The sequence below is a fragment of the Lissotriton vulgaris genome, chromosome 9 (assembly GCF_964263255.1).
Source record: "Lissotriton vulgaris chromosome 9, aLisVul1.2, whole genome shotgun sequence".
Lineage (NCBI taxonomy): Eukaryota > Metazoa > Chordata > Amphibia > Caudata > Salamandridae > Lissotriton > Lissotriton vulgaris.
The window spans coordinates 730,320,960-730,340,137 of NC_141697.1; positions in this window are offsets into that span (position 1 = coordinate 730,320,960).

The following is a 19,178-nucleotide window of genomic DNA, read 5'->3' on the forward strand; positions in this document are numbered from 1 at the left end:
GGATGGCGCTTTTTCTCACCAATGAGAGGACTGCAAGACTCATTTAAACGAGGGTGAGACTGTGTTCCTTTTCAGCAGCGGCATCTGAGGAAGGCCCTACCGGCCGAAATGCATAATGCTTACCTGTTGCTTCAATAAAGGCTCCTTACTGGATTCCCCGTGTGGCCTCTTCCTTTCTCTTTGAGGGAGGTTCCTGTTGTATTTTCTGCGTCTGCCAGAGGCGCGTTGAAGAGGTCCCGCTCCTTCGAGTGACTGGCAGCCCTTCTGGTTCCTGCTCCTGCAGCTTCTCTTTGTCCGAGGTATTGGACCGCTGCCAGCCCACCTCCGAGTGCGCGTTCTTGCATGGGCCGCCGCCAGTGGTGGTTTGTGACTGCACATGGAGTTTTGTCTGACTACAGGCATCTCACGACCTGGCAGAACTCGCTCATCTGGGGTCGGAGCGGATGCGGGACGTAAGGAGCCTCAAGAAGTGTAGCGTGGATCACAGCACTTCGCCTTGCAAAACGCCTGTCCACATGGATTTACTTTACAGCCCCTCACAACACGGTCCCAGCAGTGATGAATTTTGGGACTTGTAGTGCCGACTGCGCTACTCGTGGTGTGTGACCACATGTTTGGGGGATGGCGCTTTTTCTCACCAATGAGAGGACTGCAAGACTCATTTAAACGAGGGTGAGACTGTGCTCCTTTTCAGCAGCCGCATCTGAGGAAGGCCCTACAGGCCGAAATGCATAATGCTTACCTGTTGCTTCAATAAAGGCTCCTTACTGGATTCCCCGTGTGGCCTCTTCCTTTCTCTTTGAGGGAGGTTCCTGTTATATATATATATATATATATATATATATATATATATATATATATATATATATATATATATATATATATATATACTAGCAGCCCGCCCCAGCGTTGCCCGGGGCAGAAGGGGGCTGGGGGCAGCATTTGAGGCTTGCGTGCACTAAGAGCTCCCGCCCGTCCCTCTGTGCACCCGCTCCCGCCCGACCACCTCCCACCCGACTCCCTCCCGCCCGACTCCAATGTGTCCCTTTACCTTACCTGAGCCGCCGCTGGGGGCAGCATTTGAGGCTTGCGTGCAGTAAGGGCTCCCGCTCGTCCCTCTGTGAGCGGCCGCCCTGACTCCAATGTGTCCCTTTACCTTACCTGAGCCGCCGCTCCTCCCCGCGCTCCTCACTTCACCGCCGCTCCATGTCCGCCGCTCCTCTTAGTCATGACGCACCTGAGCCGCCGCTCCTCCCCGCGCTCCTCACTTCACCGCCGCTCCATGTCCCCCACTCCTCCTCGTCATCACGCACGTCGCGGCCAGCGCTACGTCGCGGCCAGCGCTACGTCGCGGCCAGCGCAGCGTCGCGGCCGGTGCTACTTTCAGGGCACTACTTTTTTTTTAAAGTTATATTTTTAAATTTACGTTTAAAAAAAAAATGTATAGCCTATGTCCATCTGCACCCTCTGACAATTTCTACGATGTATTGGGTGTGTGGATTGGCGCTGTGGTTCCCGAGTTTACCTGGCTCAAAGGTTTGTGTTCTCTCTTTATAATAGTAGTATATATATATATATATATATATATATATATATATATATATATATATATATATATATATATATATATATATATATATATATATATATGTATAGATAGATATATTTCACAGCTCAAAAAAGAAATAACCAGCACTCACAGAATCCTTCAAGGTTCTTTAATTAAGAACTCACGAACAGACACGTTTTGGCTAAGCGCCTTTGTCAATGTCTGCTATGTGGTTTGTGGGATTATGAGTGGCTCTATGAATATATGTATGGGAGTGTCAGTACCTGGGTAAATGACCCTATAGGTGTGCGAGTTCATGTATGAGTACGTCCATGGGTGTGTTTGTGACCCTTACTTTAAATTACTGATATACATTTGTATAACTTTACAAATACATTTAACACATTAAAAAACAATTTAAACCAAACAAATAACAAATAAACATACGTTTTCTAACTATTTACCTACATACTTCTGTGCACAAGTACTTCAGGAAACACACAACATTTGTTAAGCATCTTACAATACAGTCAAAAGAAAAAAAGGTTACAGATAAAAATCTGTACAGCAATACCTGAAGCAAGTAATTATCTTCGGGCACTACAATAAATTATTTACATGGGACAACTTCCATGTGGAAGCACTTTAAAACAATTTCAAAAAGGGGCCATAACAAAATAATGAGGGACAAACTAGGTGCAGCAGATTAGTCCACATGTACAACACCCTTGGGAGAACCACCATCAGTTGCAGTCATTTTAATCCACAGTCAAAAATTAAAGTAAAATGCTCACTCACTTTTTGAAAATGCCACATACGGGTCACCATAAAAATATCCCCTGTGGGTGCATTTTCCCATGTTTCTGTTCTCATGTTCTATACACTAATCATAAAGTTTGTACAAAGCAAACCTTGGGGCATGATTACTATGTCGGGTGGACTCATGTCTGCCTGACATCGCTGCGGTCTCGGAACTGACCAACCTCCGGTCGGCAGTCCGACACGGCCGTTACATTGCGACTGCACATGGTGTGGTCGCATACTCCCATTTCTTTATGGGAGCTTGTGCTGTGGCCGTAAACCGGCAGTAGCACAAGCTCCATGGAGAAATGGGAGATTCAGTTAATCCCAGCACTGCACGGGACGCACCTCAAGGTGCCTGCCACATGGTGCAGGGATTAACAGGGGGCACCATAGCTGCCCCATCAGCCCCCAACCATAAGCCGTGGAGGAAAGGGGGCCCTGCTAGGAGCCACCAAGTTGCGTTCTGACAGGCTTTCCATGTTGGAAAGCTTGACATGGAAAGCCTGTCGTGGGCCGCCATCATAATCCCGACGACGGAAACGCCATCCTTAAGGGATTACATGCCGGTTCCGACTGGCCGATGGGCTCCTTGAACCCGTCAGAAGTAAGCCGGAATGACCCCTGGGTTTCACTTTCCACCGCCAGCATTGTAATTTGGTGGCCGAAGGTGAAACCGAACATGTCAGTCAGAAATCCTCCAACCACAGTTCTAAGGTTTACTGATCCACATCAAAATAAAGCCCTTAGTTTTTAACTCTCAATAGTGCAGAATATATATGGGATCACTTACATAACTTTTTTCACACAAACAATCTATAACATTTAAGACATCAAATTCAAGACACTAAAGGAACTCAGTTGTGGCATATGTCAAATTTTTGCAGGTACTTTAACCACAGATTTGAAATTACAATGTCCTTCATCTGCAACAAAAATAAAAAATAAATCTACTTCTGGGGGAAATTAATGTTTTCTTTATGCAAAAGGAGTAACAAGCAAGAGGTGCTGACACAGATGAGTCTGTACTTGCTTTCTCAGAACAGTATATTGCATGTAGCAGGGACTCATTGCTGCTTGGTTGCATATTGGGGGCACACTACACGCCCTAGGAGGTATAGTGGCAGCAGCCACTTACTTACGGCATCATGCCCGCACCCGGAGGTGCTGAACAAATTGGCTGGTGGGCTCCCGCAGTGCAGGGCTCCTTGCTGCTTGGCTGCTCATTAGGGGCAGACTACATGCCCCAGGAGGTATTGCAGCAGCAGCCACTTATTGACGCTGTCACACCCACGCCCAGAGGCACTGAACAAATTTGCTGGTGGACTCCCGCAGAGCAGGCGAGGCAGGACTGGGCCCCCTCTTTGATTTAAGTCGAGCCTGCAGCAACAAGATGAGGTGAGAGTTCTGTTATGTGAAGTAATTACGTGGGAAAGAAATGGCCCATTAACCTCGACTACTATCTCTACTAGTACCGTGCGGCTTTCTGTTACCATCGACAGTATGTTGACGAGGGTGGTTAATATAGTATCCGGCGAGATAGAGCTCACAAAGCATAGATTGTCTTTGGGACGTGAGGTATCACCTATTAAGCCATGCTGTGATGCTACGCCAACCCCTCAAGATGATGGTAACGCCCCCTGCATACTGTTATTGTCTCACAAACTAATGGGTCTGTTTTGAATGTTATTTCCCTCCGAGCCAACATTTTATGGCAGCGCCTCTTGTACCTGTTGCTAGTGCTGCAAAACGCAAAGGGGCACTAGGAGAACCCACCTGCTCCAAGATGAAACATACCCCACACACGGGTGCATCACAAAGTGACTTGACTTCCTGGATACACCCAGGATTGAACCCTGATCCAATGCATAAATCATTGAATGACATTATTACTCAATCCTGTGGTACTCAAACAGAAGCCATTCCTGAGTTACCTGATGTAAAGCAGTTTTTCAACAACATACTATGCCTCTATGTTGGGGACTTACTAGACAAAAAACGTAATCCCTTGTTGCACCGCCTGACTAACCTCGAAACTTTAATGAATAGACTTTGCGATCATGAAGTGTCTGTTAACATGACCACTTCTGATGCCAAGGCGGGAGGGGTACGGAGTCACTTGACAAGTGCTTCACCCACAGACTGTGTTGCTAATTTAAATCATCGTCCCCTAGGAGGTCCCCTTACTGCGCCTCTTCCCAAGAGATGTACACAACAAGATGCTCAATCAACCCTAAATGTTACGGTTCCGCACAATATTTTTTGTAGTGCTCACCTGCACACCTTAAGTCGAGTTCTTTAGTCCCTTCTAGGCCTGCAACTGGTTTTAATCCTGCACCTACATCTACCCACCACCTAGAAATACAGAATAAAAGTAACAGTGCTATCTTTCGCCAACCGCTCCCCAACTATCCATCAAGTGGGTCTAGCTCCAAAACTAACCCGGATGTGTTGGGTCTCCCTCAAGCTGCTTTCCCTTATGTGTTGGTGCTGCAGGTGTGCCCCCACGCGAGACACAGCAGAAGGAATCTTGGGCCGAACAACACAATAAATGTGCTGATTGGCTATCTAAGTATAAACAGTTTAGTGCCCTAAATATGAACAAAATAATTATGGTGAGGAGAGTAGGGTGGGTGGATGATGAGCCTAAAAATATTGAAGGTGATTGTGTTGTAAAAAACTTCCTCAGAATTGCTGTGGTAAGGGCATTATTGAATCGTTAGGAAATCCCTGCTGGAAGATATACTCAAATCTGGTCACTTCCACTGGGATACTTCTATAAACCATTTCCTAGATGTATCCAGTCTGGAACATCCCCTTTAGCCAACCAGAATAGGTTTGCAGAATTAAACGACCTTGAAGGCGAAGATTGACTGTTTCCAATTCCTGATGGGGAGGGTGATTCACTATTTGCGCGTTTACCACACACAACTTTGGAACATCCCTTAACAGTCACAGTAGGGGTTCCGGCACATAACAGCCAGGTTATGAAAATATTAGTCTGCAACGTGGATGGCCTACAATTAAGATAATTTTCGATGATTGGCTTCAGATAATTAGGCAATATGATATCTTAATGTTTCAGGAAACTTGGACCACCAAAAATATCCATCTTGAAGGGTTTGAGTGCTACAACATTCTTGCCTCATTATCCAGACCCACTGGTGGCTTAGCAATATGGGTGAACAGTACTGCAGGGGGATGTACCAAGATTATACCTACCCATAATAACAATTTTCAAGTTTTAAGACATAAAAGAGGGATGACCCTTTATCTGCTTAATTTTTATAATAATGATTTCCATAACAAACCTAATACTAATTTTATTAATCTTTTTGATTATATTACTGGGCTAAGAAATACAATAGCTTTTGAAAATACAGCAGATATCTATCTGGGTGGCAATTTTATTGCTAAATTGGCAGGAATGGATTCTCGTTGTAGTACTCTTAGCAGAGCTCCAACTTGCGATACCAAAGGGGATGATGGACAGAGCGCTTGAGCAAATCACACTCACCCCCAGTCAACTGATGAAAACAAGTTACTTACCTGTAACTTTGGTTCCCCAGTATTGGTAACTTTCATAGATTCCCATGCTTTGTATCATTCCCCGTCGTCGGAATGGGAGCCTCGGTAAATAGTAAAAAACTATAGTAGTAAGCACAAAGTGAAAAAATAGGCCTAGGCCTCATCTCATTTTGTAGCTTATCCACCTCTTTGTGTAAAAGAGACCAAATTTCTGCAGCAGCCAATCAGAGCAGCCTCACCCCATAGAACCTTCCTGAGAGAAGCTCAGAGCCTCAGATTTTCGTAGCCGTTGTATATAGCTATACACCAAGATCAGAAGAGTGAGCTTTCCCAGGGGAGGCGGGTGGGCGCATGGGAATCTATGAAAGTTACCAATACTGGGGAACCAAAGTTACAGGTAAGTAACTTGTTTTCTTGCCCCAGTATTGGAACTTTCATAGATTCCCATGCTTTGTATCAGAGTAACTAGCAGTAAAGAAAAACATATTTTGCCATACCTAAACCTGAAAATGTGACACATCCCTGTAAAAACAGCATAACACATAGGATCATGAAATATGACAATAATGCAGTATACAAAATATGCCAAGGAAGGCGGGATAGAAAGGAAAGCTCACCGACTTATTGGAAAAGGTTCCTCAGGACTGCTTGGCCCACTGCTGCATCCTCCCTCACAGAAGAATCCAGACAATAGTGGCGGGTGAAGGTGTGGACACTGCTCCACGTAGCCGCCCTGCAAATGTCCTTGATAGGGACTCCTGCGAATAACGCCGCAGATGAAGCCATGGATCTGGTAGAGTGAGCACGAACTGCTCGCTGCAGAGGTTTCCCAGCCGCCTGGTGACAAAATTGTATAGCACTTGAAATCCAACGGGAAATACAAGCCTTCGAAACAGCACAACCCTTGCGTGGAGCACTGAAGGAGACAAAGAGCTGCGAAGATTTCCTGAACTGCTTCGTTCGCTCCAGATAGAATTTCAGGCATCTGTGAATGTCCAGAGAGTGCAGAGTTCTTTCCGCAGGTGAAGAAGGTTTTGGAAAAAATGGTTTCAAGACCACGGGTTCATTTAGGTGGAATTCCGAAGGAACTTTCGGGATAAATTTAGGATTTGTTCGTAGAATCAGCACATTATTCTTAAACTGGAGAAAAGGTTCCTCAATCGTGAAAGCCTGTATCTCGCTTACTCTACGAGCCGATGTCAGGGCCAAGAGAAGAGCCACTTTCCAGGAAAGAAACTTAAGGTCAGACTTATGCACAGGTTCAAAAGGGGCTTTCATGAGGGATGATAGAACCAGATTCAAGTGCCAGGTTGGAGGAGGTGGCCGAACTGGAGGAAAAACCCTGAACAAACCTTTCAGGAACTGTTTGACAATCCTAGCCGACCATAGGGAAGGCCCTGAAGATGAACGTCTGAATCTAGAGATGGCTGCCAGATGGACTCTTATCGACGATGGAGCCAATCCCGATTTTGCCAGAGAAAGGAGGTAAGGCAAGAGCTTGTGTGGAGAAGAAGTATACGGGTGTAAACCTTCCTTCTGGCACCAAACACAGAATCTCTTCCATTTGGCTCGATAGGTTTTATTGGTACTAGGGGCCCGAGCCTGAGCTAGAATGTCTCTACATTCACTAGGGAGATCTAATCCCTGGAACTCTCTGAACTCAGGAGCCACGCTGTCAATCGCAGGGACTTCAAGTCCGGATGTAGAACCTGACCGTGAGACATTGTTAGCAAAGTTGGAATAGGCTGTAGGAGAACTGGCTGGTCCTGGGAGAGGAGAAGAAGCTCCGAGTACCAAACTTGTCTGGGCCATGCTGGAGCGATCAAAATCATCCTGCACGGTTCCACCTTGAGTTTGCTGACCAACTTCGGAATCAGTGGAATGGGAGGAAAAGCGTAAACAAAGGCGCCTGACCAGGCAATCAAAAGCGCATTCCCCAAGGATTCCTGATGGTGAACCCTGCTTGCGAAGGACAGGCATTTGGCGTTCTGGGGAGTCGCAAACAGGTCGATTGATGGTGTCCCCCATCGAGCAAAGAGATCCTCCAGAACGGTCTGATCCAGCTCCCACTCGTGAGAGACTGTCCTCTGACGGCTCAAAGCGTCCGCCTTGACATTGAGCGTCCCCGCTAGATGTTCCGCTGAAAGGGCGACGTTGTTCTGTATCAACCAATTCCATATCGCTTGGGCTTCCTTGGAGAGGGTGGAGGATCTTGTGCCACCCTGTTTGTTTATGTAGTGCATGGCTGTAGTGTTGTCCGTACGAACCAGCACTGTCCTGTTTTGAATCCTCGGAAGAAAAGCTTGAAGAGCCAAGCGGATCGCGAGAAGTTCCAGGAGGTTGATATGGAACTTGCGTTGCACTGGACTCCAGTGACCGCTGACCTTCAGCTCCTGGAGGACCGCTCCCCATCCTTCCATGGAAGCATCCGTTGTTACAATCAGGGGAGATGGAGGAATGAGGAACGATAAACCCTTGGAAAGATTGTCTTTTTCCAGCCACCAGCCTCCTGCGTTTCTCATTTCTTTGGTAACGACAACCTTGTCGTCGAAGGATCCTGTGACCTGCCGCCACTGTCTGTCCAGTTGCTCTTGTAGTGGACGCATCCTGAGCCTGCAGTGCGGAACTAAAGGAATGCAAGATGAAATCGATCCGAGAAGTGATTTGTACTTGCGAACTGTCAGTGTCTTTCGAGATTGGAGAAGACGAGCTGAACACATTAGTTTGGTCTGGCGCTCCTCCGATGGAAGGGCTAAGCAACTGTCCGTGTCCAGGATGGCACCCAGGAACCTTGTTGACCTGGATGGGTATAAAACCGATTTCTCCTTGTTGAGGCGAAGACCTAGCCGCTCGAACAGATCCTTGCACGTCCGGACTGCACTGGACGCTTCTTGAACAGATGGAGCTTTCAGCAGCCAATCGTCCAGGTATGGAAACACCTGAATAGCTTGTTTCCTGAGAAAAGCTGCCACCGGAGCTAGAACCTTTGTGAAGATCCGTGGGGCGGACCGGAGACCAAATGGCAGTACTTTGAATTGAAAGTGACTCTTGCCCACTGTAAAGCGCAGATATTGCCTGTGAGCTGGATGGATAGGAACGTGGAAGTAGGCGTCCTCCAAATCGAGGGTCGCCATATAATCCCCCGGATTGAGCAGACGAAGGATGTCCTGAAGAGTGACCATCCTGAAGGACAACTTCACGAGATAAGTGTTGAGCTGCCGTAGATCTAAAATCGGACGCCACTTGTTCTTTGTCTTCCGAACCAGGAAGAACCTGGAATAGAACCCCTTTCCCTTTTGCGAAAGGGGCACAGGCTCTACTGCCCCCTTGGTGAAAAGTTGGTGGGCTTCGAGATGAAGGAGCCTGAGATGTTTTGGAAGGAAGGCATCCGGCGCTCTTGTTGGAGGAAGGTCTTGAAACTCCAATGTGTGTCCTTCTCTGACAATCTGGAGGACCCACTGATCCGATGTAATAATTATCCAGTTGTGTAGGCAATGGGAAATCCTGCCCCCCACAGATGTGAATGAGGGAACAGGAACAGTGGAAAGAGCCACCTGGCCGCTATTGTTTCCTGGTGTTGTCTCTCCTTTGCTGCCCCTGGCGTCCTCTAGGCTGCTGGCGAGAGAAAGAGCCCCTTTGAGTGTATTGTGGTTTATACGACTGGCTGGACTGAGATCCAGAGGAGTAGCGATTTTGATTACCTCCACGGTAAGATGAAAAGCCTCTTCCTCTAGCTCCTCTGAAGGGCACCTTACGATACTGCAATGTACCCAAGGACTTAGCTGTATCCGTGTCCTTTTTGATTCCCTGCAGGGCCTCATCGACGTGCTTGCCAAATAGCATGTCACCGTCATATGGCAGATCCAAGATCTTATTCTGTACCTCCTGCCTGAACCATGTGGCCTTTAACCACCCCTGGCGTCGCAGAACCGCCGAGCCAGCTAGTGCACGGAATGCGGTGGTTGCAATATCCATTGCCACATCAATGACTTCCGAAGAGGCCCGCTCCCCTTCGAGCAAAATCTTCTTCACATCTTCCTTAGACGAATCCTGCAGTTCGTCAACAAATGGGGCCAGATCGCACCACATTTGTCGATCATAGCGTCCCAGAATCGCTAACGCATTGGCCGCCCTAACCAGGAGACTGGCCATAGCTGAAAACCTCTTGCCCACATTGTCTAGGCGCCTGCTCTCCTTATCTGGCGGCGTAGTCATCGGCGCAGAAGGATTCTTGGACTTGCTCTGGGCAGCCTGCGAAATGACCGAATCCGGTTTCGGTTGGCCAAGTAAACATGCTGGACTGCCATCCGGTGCCTTATACTTCTTTTCTAGTCTCGGAAGTACCGGGAGGACTGTAGCCGGATTATGCATAGCCTTCAAGCCCTCAGACCAGACATGCTCGATGATTGGAATGGACCTCACTGACTTCCTGAATGGTTCTTTAAAGTCATACAAAAAGCAATCCGATTGCACTGTGGTCACTGGGAGACCAAATCTTTTGGATGCCCTGTCCATTAAGTTGTGAAACCCTCCAACATCCGCTGGAGGCGAAGTAATATTATCCGGGTCGGTGTTGTCCGGATCCATAGGTTCAGTAGTATTCCATGGCGTCTGTTGATCCTGATCAGGATCCGCTTGCTGGTCTGCATCTGAAGACGCAGCATCACCATCGTCATCAGTGTCCTGCACCTGCACTACCTCTTGAGGGCGCACTTCCAGCGCAGCGGCACGCTCTCTTGAGGGTAAAGAATGGTCTGCCACAGGCCGCAATGTCTGAGGCGGAGGTGTCGTGGTGCGCACTTGTTGGCCTTTCGGAGGTGTCGGGAAACGTTGCTTGTAATCCCGCAACATAAGTTGTAAATCCGTCACTAAAGCGGATGGTATTGCCACCATACCCTCGGGTAACTGACACATCGGTTGTTGTGGAGGCACCTGCCTGGAAGCAGTACATTCCTCCTCATAATAATGCTCTGGAGCATAGTGCTGTCGTTCCATCTGCTCCTCCTCAGAGCTAAACTCCTGCACCTTAACCTGGAGGTCAGAAGGGCTATAGGCCTGCCCAAATTCACTGAAAGTCTCTTCCTCAGAGTCATCCTCCAATAGTAGTGATGGTGGTAGCTTCTGAACCTGGCGAGGAGACGTCATCTCTGGCGTGATATGCTTCCTTTTCAACGAAAAAACATGTTTTCCCGCCAATTCCATCGTCGACGAGGTCGTCGTCGACGAGGCCTTCGTCGACGAGGCCGTCGTCGACGGGGAGGTTTTCTGTATCAGTGTCGACAGTGGAAGTGTAGACATAGAAACTGTCTTCGTCGACGAGGATAGTGTCGTCGACGAGGTGAAGCTCATCGTCGACGATGGTGGAATCGTCGACGGGACCGTCGACGAGCTCGTCGTCATCCACATGGCAACCGGCGTCGTCGACATCGTCGTCGTCGAAGTCGTCCTCGTCGACGACACCGCCGTCGACGGCAGCTTTGCAGATATTGTCGTCGACGTGGAGGTGGTCACCCTCGTCGACGACGAGCAGGATTCCGGAGCCTTGAAAGCAGTCGACGGTGTAGGCGTCGACGCAGCCATCGTCGACGAGCCCGTCGACGAGGCAACCTTGGTAGAGTTGTCCTTTTTAACACTCGTAGACGACGTACCTGGGAGTTTAGTCGTCGACGGTTTATGCTTCTTGTCTGAAGCCGCCTCTTGAATCGGGGTTGAAGGTTTTTTGACCCCACGATCCTTCTCTGAGGAAGGCGAAGAGACTGTAGAAGCCTTTCTCACCTTTTTTGATGTCAGAAGTTCCTCAGGCTTACCCTGCCTCTCCTTTTCACCTCGGTGAGGAGATTTTTGGGCAGCCGGCCTGTCAGACCTATCAGAGGTCCCTGGTAAGGCCTTATGTCGGGACTCGTCTGAAGCAGAAAGGGGGGACCTACCCCTCTTTTGAGACCTTCTGGATGACACCATAGACGAGGAGCCCTCACTGTCCGACGAGATAATGTCCTTCCGGTCTTTCACCTTCTGAAGCCATGTGAGGAGACGTCCTTCTCTGTCCCTCTGGGTCTTGGCTGAGAAGGATCTGCAAATCGGACAGTCTAACGGTTTATGGTCCGGATACAAACAGTAGATACAATCCTCATGTTTGTCCTCGACAAACAACCTCTTCTTAGAGCAGGTGGCACAGGCTCTAAAAAGGGCTTTCCTCTCCGACATGTTGAGAAAAATCCAAGTAGTTGAAGAAAAAAAACTGAAGAAAACTGAGCAGAGCTCAATGGAGACTCCCTTGCACAACGTGCGGTAGAAAATCTGAGGCTCTGAGCTTCTCTCAGGAAGGTTCTATGGGGTGAGGCTGCTCTGATTGGCTGCTGCAGAAATTTGGTCTCTTTTACACAAAGAGGTGGATAAGCTACAAAATGAGATGAGGCCTAGGCCTATTTTTTCACATTGTGCTTACTACTATAGTTTTTTACTATTTACCGAGGCTCCCATTCCGACGACGGGGAATGATACAAAGCATGGGAATCTATGAAAGTTCCAATACTGGGGCAACAGGGTTTAATCCATCAACATTCTTTAGCTCACTCCACCACCCCAGTTCAGACATGGCCATATGCAAATCAGTCTGACCCTGTGCCTCATGGGAACAGTCAAGCCCGAACTGCCAAGCCATGTCTTCCCTGGACCGGAAACAAGCATCCTGGGACCGGTTTCTGGCTAATCAGTCGTCTTCAGCCAGGCTAGCTTGAATCCAGTGTCAAAGTGAGCAAGGGAACCACGTTTGGGCACACCCTGCCAACTTAGGGCGAACAAATCGATACCAAAGGGCTGGGTCCAAACTGGAATGGCATGGGGGACAAAACAACAATGGATTTAGGCCCAGATCTCTGTACTGGGGTGAATGTATGACATTGTTCTGTAGTCTGTCCATCAATAGTTCTTTTTACATTTGTCACCCCAAGTGGGACGGGTATGCTCAGACGTGAGTCCTGTGCTCTCCATGCCACTGGAATCAAGCTATCCTAGCTGAAGAGGGGTGAAACCCTGAAACCGGTCCTAGGATGCTTGTTTCCTTTCCAGGGAGGACCTGGCCTGGCAGTTCGGGCTGGACTGTTCCCATTGGGCGCAGGGTCAAGACTGGTTTGCATATGGCTGGGTCCAAACTGGAATGGCATGGTGAGCAAAAAACGATGGGTTTAGGCCCAGATCTTTGTACTGGGGTGAATGTATGACATTGTTCTGCATTCTGTCCATCAATAGTTCTTTGAGCTCCAACTTGCAACACGGGTGCAGAGTTGATGGAACATATGAAGACCCATAATTTGAGTAATATTATGGATATTGCAGCCACTTTTAATAGTGATATATTGCTATTGACATTTTGAGGAAGGGAGTGTGCCACAACAATTGATTGTTTTTTTTAGCTCTCCTAATTCAGAGGATTTTTAATTGTATGGCAAAGTCGTTGCAACATTGTATAGTGACCTTAACCCAATAGAAGTGGCTTTTAAATTGTTGCCCAAGCCTGAAATAAAAATTGAGTGTGGCGCATGGAATTTGGAATCTTCCACAGATAATCTCCGATTGGTGTGGCAGGGGTTGACCCTGAGCAACCATTTAACAAAGTGGGAAGGGAGAACCTTGTACTGTTTGAGGTTTGTTTGGCAATGGCTGAACCTAATCCTGATGTGGTTATTGCATTCTCTAATCTTTGTTTGACCATCAGGACTAAACTAATGAAACTTTTCGCTCCTTATGTCGCACTCCCAGATGGTTTAAGCATGAATGCTCAGTAGTAAACCAACAGTTGTGTAGGGCCCTTGAGCGAACCCGAGGTGCTCTGAGTCAGTACAAATGTTAAGGAAAAAGTGGTGATTTTATTAAGAAGGGAAGAAATATTGGTTTTCAATGGGACACGCTTGCCAATATCGCATGCCTAAAGAATGACAAGTTTTTTTGGACTGCCATAAAAGAAATAGGGAGCGGTGGGCCAAGGTCTTTTACAGATAAGTTGTAATATAACTAGTGAGGCCTGGAAGACACATTTTTCAGCAATATATACAGTCCCTCCGCATGATAAAGAAACACTCAAGCTGCCAAACCCTAAGGGAGTTGCAATATATCTCTTTAAAGTGGAGGAAGCTTTAACTCAGAGCATAGGCAATAAGGCACTGTGACCAGATGGGGTGCCAATAGACCTTATTAAACAGAATCCTTTTATTTGGGCCTCCCTCCTGCTTAATGTTTTTAACAATTTAGTCAACTCCCTGTCGCCATATTATCGGACCAATTTTTTAAAAGGGTCATCGTTCTCCACCGAGCTGCCACAGGCCCAGTTCCCCAATACAACGTTGAAAATACTAGGTAGGGTTCTATACAATAAGATCAAAGACCGGGCAGAGGAGAACTCTATTTTGCACCACTGCAAACTGGGCTTTAGAAATAAGGTGGGCACAATAGAACAGTGCCTTAATTTAAATTTGACAATCGGGAAATACACAATCACCCAGCGCTCACCAATATACCTGCCATTTATGGGTTTGACCTCCACATTTGATTTTGTATATATCGTGGTTATGGTCTGTCCTGTTGGAAACTGGAATGGATGAGACAATACTGCAATTCCTAGCCTATTTACATCGAAACATGACAGCTACAATTAGAATTAACACTCAGGGGGACGTTTCCAATGATATTGCTGATTTTAGAGGGGGTTGTGTTCTGGCCCCACAACTCATTATTTTATATTAATAATTTACATAGCGTTTTTGGTGACGCTCACTAATGATGTGCCAAGAATTAATGGGTTTATACTCTCATCTCTATTATATGCTGATGATGCAGTCTTAATGGGTCGCACCCATAAAGCCTTGCACCTTTTAGTACAGGGTTTTGTTGATTTTATGGCCTCTTTAGATTAGTGCACTAATTTAAGGAAATCTCTTATAATGGCTTGTGGGCCAACAAAGCACACTTTGAATGTCCTCCATGTCGGCGATCAGAGTTTACTAAGCACAAGCACTTGCTCCTACCTGGGTTTGGTTTTTGCTGCTAACGGTCTGTGGACAGACCATTCTGCATATTGCAGGACCAAGTTTTCTAGGTCAGTTAACACAATACTTAGCTTGACCCAACCTGGGGGGGTGCGGGGGGGCTATATCACCTATGTAAAAAAAAATATCACTCAGTGTACACCTACAGCAACCTATGTTGCAGAGTTTGGGGGTATTACCAAATGTCATAACATTCAATAGGAGGAGAATAGGTTCTGCCGCAAGCTTTTGGGCACTCCAATCTCTTCTCCCCAATTTGTGTGCCACAGTGAACTAAAGCTACATTATATCAAAGATTATATTAGAGTGTGCCCTGCTTTAATGTGTTTAACCATATGGAAAAAAAAGGCAGCGTCCCTTACTAGAGAGATCATAGTTGACTGTCGTGAATGTGCGAAAGGTATGGAAATTGGCTAGCAAAGGTGAGATCCAGTTTACACAAGGTCAGTTATGGAAATGTTTTTGACAGTCTCAACTATCTACAAACTGTAAAGAAAAAAAGAGTGGTGGGTGGCACTTTACAGGCACTATAACGAGGATAGATTAGCCATGGAGTCCAGTAAATCTAGCATAGTTTCCTACCTGAATATTGAGAATGATCTATACTTGCCCAGGTACCTGACCAAACCTATAGGTTGATGGGAGCTTGGTGTTCTGTTCCGCTTAAGAGCTGGCACTGTCAAGTATCTAATATGATTTCCTCTGGACTTTCAAGTGAATCTTGATTTTACTCCTTGCCCATGTAACGGCCATTCAGGCAAAACCCTACTACATTTCTTACTTTTTTGTAAGTTCTATGAACCATAAATTAAATCATTTCTGCTCCGATTTAAAAAAAATCATATATTGAATATAGAGATGCCTAAAAAACCCTTTTCGCATTGGGCGAGGATGAGTTAATAATTTGCGTGGGCACCTCTTTGAAATTCGAAGTTAGACCCCGCATCTCAATGAACACTGTATAATTGCTCTTTATAGTTTGCACTTTACTGAAGAATCATGTGTTTGTTTTTAAGATTTTCTGACTGTGTATGTATTCATTTATTGCATGTGCTCGCATCTTTCATGGTTATGTTTTATCTGAATAAAGATATGGATTGATTGATTGACATTTAGCATTCCAAAAGACAGTTTTGAAAAAAGGATAGAACAGCAAGTACTGGGTTTCCAATAATGTAGATGTGGAAACAGTTAGCAGAAATATTAAGTTATTTTCTTACCTCCCTGTTGAGCCTTCATGTTTTTAAAAGTCTGAAGCCAATTCCATCTTCCCATTACTCTTTGAAAAAAAAGAAAAAGTATAAAACTGTTAGAAAAACCATTTAGAAAAACAACAGTACTTTTTATAAACATTTCAAAATTCTCTTAGGACTGCTGACACAGTTTCTGACTGCCCCTGTATTTCAACCTACACTACCTACTGACAAGGGCCTTCTTCATGATGGGATACCTCAATGTCTTCCCCTTCTCTAGGGCCAGGAGGGCGTCCCTTCCATCACCAAAGGCCAGCTCCCCAATCCTCTCCAGAGCTTCCCTGTATCTCTAGAGCTACTTCATATGCCTGAAACAACTTGTCTATATCACCCCCTTCTTAAAGCCAGGAAAGTCTCTGGATATATGGAGTCTTTCTTTTGCGCCGGGCACAGTTTTGATCCTACCATTTTTGCTACACTCTAGCAGCCATTTGGCCTTCAAGTCCATCTTCTTGGCAGTCACTTAACTTAATGAGCCAACAAGACCCTTTTCTCCTCCAATGTTCTTTTAGCCTCAGCTTTTCTCTCCTCTGCATCCAGCTGAGCCAGCTGCAGCTTCAGATTCCTCTCAGCCTGTCTGTCCGTCAGCTCCTCAGGAGACAAACCTGTAAAAGCTCTTTGCTGTTCTCTCTGGTTCATTTGTACATCTGTTTTCATTCCAAATCTCCACTTAGAACTCCTGCAAACCGCTTCCGCTCTCAGAAGAAATGTAGCTAAAATGGTCAACCATCACCATGTGCTCTAACTTATGCTGACAGCTCTGAGGACAGGGTGTCGCTGTATGCTGATGACCTCCTACGTTTTATTAGCGACCCCAAAATCTATCTCCTGTCTCCTATTAATTTTCAAAATGTACACAATGGGCACGGTCTCACCATGACCTGGCCAAAATCTACTTACATCCCTTTAACTGACCCACCGCTAATCATTATGGCCACCTACCCCATACAATGGGCGATGGAGCACTTCAATACCTACGAATACACGTCGCCCTCTCCCGACAACAGGCATGGGAACTTAATATCTCCCCCTTTATTAAATCAGATACGGAAGGATATGGATCATTGGGAGAAGCGCTCCAGCTAAATATAGTGGGCATGGGAGCCTTGTTTAAAATTATGGCATTGCCTAGGATCCTTTATACGCTACAAAGTTACCCATATTATACCTCACCCACTTTTTTTGCAACTTAGAGGTGGATCCAGAAACAATTCTTGGGGCGGGATGGCAGCCCAGCATCTCTCAACATAAATGTGTCCTGAAACCATACAATGGGGACTTGGGAATCGCAGATCTACAGTTATAATATTTTGCCACCTGGTCCGCGTGAATGATTGGTGGTTTTCAGGACGAGAAGACCCCTTCATAGCAGCAGGAATGTGCTCTCTTGAGCATAAAGAACTGTTCTCCCTCCTTTACACTCTGACACACTTACATCCCTCCATCTGCAAAACACAAATATCTCTCACGTTGGCATCGGGCACTGCGATAGATCAAGGGGAACGGTGCAACAACAGCAGTAGCACCGCTGTGGGTTGGGAGCTAGCTTAAGCACACAGTGGTACTCAGGAGGTTTTGCATGTGGGACAACATTGGTATATCTATCCTGGGGGATGCCCGGGAGGGCAATTCCATGTGCACATTCAAGCACTTAACTGACACTTCTTCCATGCACAAATAATTTCTTTTTTGATGCTTACAACTACGCCATGTATTCAAGGCCTCTCTGAACTCACAACACACATTCCCACAATGGAATCCCCTTGAGTCACATGTCATGGAGTCACAAATGGTCAGGAAAAGCATTTCCATAGTATATCGAATATTTGTAACTAATACCCCTGACCCGATGATGGCACTACGGGACAGATGGGAACGCAATGTGGGTCCCTTGGAGGAGGATGGCAGGGTGGATGCCTGGATGGCCACCAGTGTACTGGCAATACCCGCCAAGCTGCTGCTTATTTTTTATTTTTTTATTGGCATTTCAAGACATATTACGCTGCCCAACAATATCCGTCATCCAAATGGGTAATGTGGCGTTATACTACACGTTTACTTACTTTTCTGTACATTCGATACACACAATTAGTCAACTTGGTGCGTTTTCAGGTAGTCAATCAGAAATGTCCAATATTCTCTTGGCCGTGAGCTCGCAGGTAATTCCCCATCATTTGTCAGCAATGTGTCTTTACAGTACACTAGGTCTCGAAGCCACTGTTTGATCTTTGGTGCGCTTCTCCCACCCCAACACCAGATGTATGAAATCTGCCATTTCCGCCTTGCAACGCTGGCATCTTGAATCTGGTCTTAGGCCATATCTATTAAGTCTAGCTGACGTGTAATAGGTCTGGTGGAGATATTTATAATGTAACATACGCAAGCTGCCATTAGGCGCTAGTAGACTCGTTAATGAACAAGCGTTTGTCCATTCTACCACTGACAGCGGCTTATCTAAATAATCATTCCATTTTTTTGTGCATTTTGTGTATTTCCGGCTATATCTTCTTGTAATGCAACATATAGTCTAGATATTATGTGCTTGGCTGTGGGGGTGGTGATCAGTAGTTGTAATGAGGATAGTTGCTGTGGCTATGCAGGGTATGACATGTATAATTTCTTTATCGCGCCCTGAATTCTGTGGTACGTGAATTTAAATAGCAGCGATTGGTTGGTTATATAAGATAGATCGTCAAGTGATTTGAATTGGTCATTATGGGAAATATCGCCCATGGTATCTATGCCAACTTGCTTGAGTAAATTCATATGCACCTTTTCTTGGGTGACCAATATATCTGTGTGGTAATGTAATGGCAAAGAAGGAGCATATAATGGAAATGTGTTTGCTTTACGCCCCATCATTCGCCAGGCTTTGTTCGTTGTGTCTATGGTGTTTATGTCTCGTTCGTGTAAGGGGGATTGTTGGTGTGTAATAATCGCTGTTAGCGGTATTGGTAGTGCATCCCCTTCTTCAATTGCAACATGTGTAAGGAAAGGGGCCTCGTG